Below are 3,542 nucleotides of genomic sequence, written 5' to 3'. Positions count from 1 at the left end.
AGGCAGGTTGCATGTGTTCACCGCTCACCTCCTGACACTGGACTCTTCTTCTCCATACAGAACCCACTCTTGCAGTAATCTCAATTTCCAGCATTTGTTTCCCTCTTTCTTTCACACTGTGACATTTGATTGCAGTCATTGCATATGTATCGCATGAGCAGGAGGTGTAATTGACTACTGACGACTTGGCGACAGGATTAGTAATTATAACCTCAGGGAATGGCGACCAGGCGAGAGTTCAGCTCTTCCACTCAGAGTAGTTAAACAGCCGTGACTACTTCACTTACCATATTCAAATGCATATGGCTCTGTGCTGTGTGGTGTCAGGCCTCTCACTGTGAAAGTGAAACAGAAGCTTTAAAACATGAAGTGAAAGTACAATGCAACATTGTCCAGATGAAAAATGATGACTTTCGTTTGGAATCACCAAGCATTTGTAACATTGGCTGCTTATGATAATGTCTAATCTTACCAGAGCAGAGGCTAGCTGACTGAATAATGAACCATGGTAATGGGTAATAATTATGTAATATGATTAACTGCTCATTTAACGTCATTATCTTTGACTAATTTCAGTTAAACACCATTTTTCTGCTTTTGACATTCATTCTGTTTGACACCATAAAGTGTCCTAAAGTATCAAGTACTTTTAAAATTAAGAAAACATAACCTTTCCTAAAACTGTTCTTTAAACCTTTATTGTGTAATATTTAGAACCACCAAATGGAATGTCAAAAATAACAATCCAACAACCCACACACACAATTGGCATGTGTCTGTAAATAGACAGTTCTGTTCTAAACTTACAATATTTGTTGAGCCATTGATGCAATTGTGATGGCTGGGAATCTCATTATATCAAAGCAACATTCTGATGGCACCACTTAGTCAAAATGCATGTACATTTTTCATTTAGTCATTTTGCAGACACTTTTATCCAAAGCGACTTACAGAGAGTTCAGGGAGCAATAAAGTGATATGTCATACAGGAGCAATAATATAGGTGCTAATACCAAGTAACTAGTTTCCAAAAAATCCAGAACAATAACTGTTGAGAGAAAGAGAGAGATTTTTCTTTTCATTTGCCTGTCAAGTATTCACAGAAGAGATAGGTTTTAAGTAGTTTTTTTAATGTTGTGAGAGATGTGGTTGACCGGACTGAGTTAGGAAGAATGTTCCACCAGGAAGGAGTTGTGAAGGAGAATGAGCAGGAAAACGATTTACTGCCCTTTTGAGAATGAAATTTAAGATGCCACTTGTTTGCTGAACGCAGGGTTCTTGATGGGGTGTAGGAGCATAGGAGGGTGTGAACGTATGCCGGTGCAGATCCAGTGATAGCCCTGTCTAGAAGTGATATACTGATACAGTGATATAATGCATTGTCCTGTCAAGAAGTACACTCATGTCAGGTGCAGTAGTTGAGATATACAGTAGTTAGACATAATCAAAGTAGTTTTAGCTTTTAGGAAACCCACACTAAAAATATTTGACATGTTACCAAAGTAAATATTTATTATTTTTGTTTAGCTCCTAATCACCTACACTGTACAAAACATAACAGTAGCACAGCTATTCAAAAAAAGTTTTCACACAACCCTTTTAAGCTTTGCCTGGTTCAGTTGTAATGGTTCTGTTCTGTGAGATCTCTGGGTAGAAAGACTGTAGTGTGGTGTCTATATGATGCTTTCTTCGTGGGAGGATATGAATGGGGGTGTAAAAACAATGGGACAAAATAGCCTTAACACGCTTAAAGCCTCTTCTTTCTTTAATCAAAGCACACACACACATGCAGCACAAAGGGAAACAGCTCTCTGCTGGAGCTCCGTAGCCTCTGTTCTCTAGCTTATAGCTTTACAGCCTTTCCCCTTATGTCGAAATGAAACGACAAACTGATTTCAATAGTCTCTTTTGCTTTTAAACTCTCTTAACCACAGAAAAGCTCTAACCATGTTCACTGCAAATGTTGTCTGGTCTTGGTGGGTGTGTCCCTGGTTTCAAGCTAGATGCAACCAACATATCAACCATAATGTATAATGCCAAAAAAACGTGTCAAAGAGACATAACCAGGGGTTAAAAATTTGTGGATCATCTGTGACAGTTTTGCAGTACCTTTCTTTGCCCGTATGATCGCTCATGCAAATTTAGTAAAAATATCATCATTACTTGACATTGTTATAATAAATTTGAACCCTTTACATTTCACTGCATCCGTGCTGAGTAGTTTCACTGACGCCCAATCGGAACATGGACATAATATTGGATTCCCATCTGTAATTTGATAGCCCAATGAAAGGAGATATACCTGCAAGGGCACAAAGCATTTAAAGATGGCTGTAACGGGCACACTTGCCCTTGCCCTTAGTCTAACATTCAAGGGGAGAAGAGTATCCCTTTGTTATCAACCACTCTCTATTGCAATTATCAACCTTTCCACTTCCCCTGCCCTGCGTAGCCCGAGAGCTGAGCCGGTTGAAGACGAAGAATAGCAACATTTATATTTTTTCTACTACCTCTCTCTCTCACTCAGCGAGAGATGAAGGAAGAGAAAATGAGGGGAGGGGGAGAGTTCGGAGCCTATTCGCTTTTCTTTTTCCCCTTCCTTTTTTTCTTTGACAGATAATTTTCATACGAGGGTATCAGGGGGTCTGGCCAATAATTGCCATGCAGATTGCTACTGATGGCGTCCTGCAACCGAAGAAAAGAGCCGGCTAGTTAGAATAATGAGACAGCCGTTCTGATGGATGGCCGAGAGAGGAGGTCATACAAACTGTTTCAGACACAATCCAAACCCAGTTCCCCTCCCCTCGCCTCCACACAAGGGCTGCCAATACCCCCACTTCTGCCGTAAAGAGGCTCTCTTCAACTGATATTACATTATTGCTCTCCAGTACTTCACTTTCTCTGTGACTCTCTCTTATACCTTATTTGATTTACCATATGTTTTACCATATATTTTCACTTCTTTATTTTATTCATTCCTCTTCTAGCTTTCAGCTCTACTCAACTTTACTTTCTTTATTCTCTGTCATATATTTCTCCACTCCCAGCTCATAATTTTGAAAAGAAATGCTTGTGTTAAATAAATTGCAGTATGCACATGAGCTAAAGATACCTAATTACATTAAGCTAGACTTACATTGTCCAAGTTTTATTAGAGTACTGTAATCTTGAAGTGGCCTCTTTTCATCAGTTAATAGTATTTCAGAGAAAATGAAGAATGGTGAGACATTTTCCCTTCATTCTGTTTTTACATTAATGCTTAAGGATAAGGGTATCATAAGGGTATCAAAACAGGGGGTGTCATTGATGAACAATATTGCAGTGTATCCCTTTTCTTTTTGGCTTTGAGACCATCTCTAAAAAAAGTACTCATGGTGCACTTGATGCAAATAACACCAAAGCTGCGTTGCTGAGTGGTTATGAAAAGAAACACACAGGGTTTGCTGATTTGTATGTGCCTTTCCCTCATAAGCTGAAAAGATTTCCTTAAAAACAAATGTACCAAAGTTCAACAATTAATTATTTTATATATTTGGATATAT

The sequence above is a fragment of the Triplophysa rosa genome, linkage group LG7 (genome assembly GCF_024868665.1).
Source record: "Triplophysa rosa linkage group LG7, Trosa_1v2, whole genome shotgun sequence".
NCBI lineage: Eukaryota > Metazoa > Chordata > Actinopteri > Cypriniformes > Nemacheilidae > Triplophysa > Triplophysa rosa.
This window is presented reverse-complemented; position numbering follows the sequence as displayed.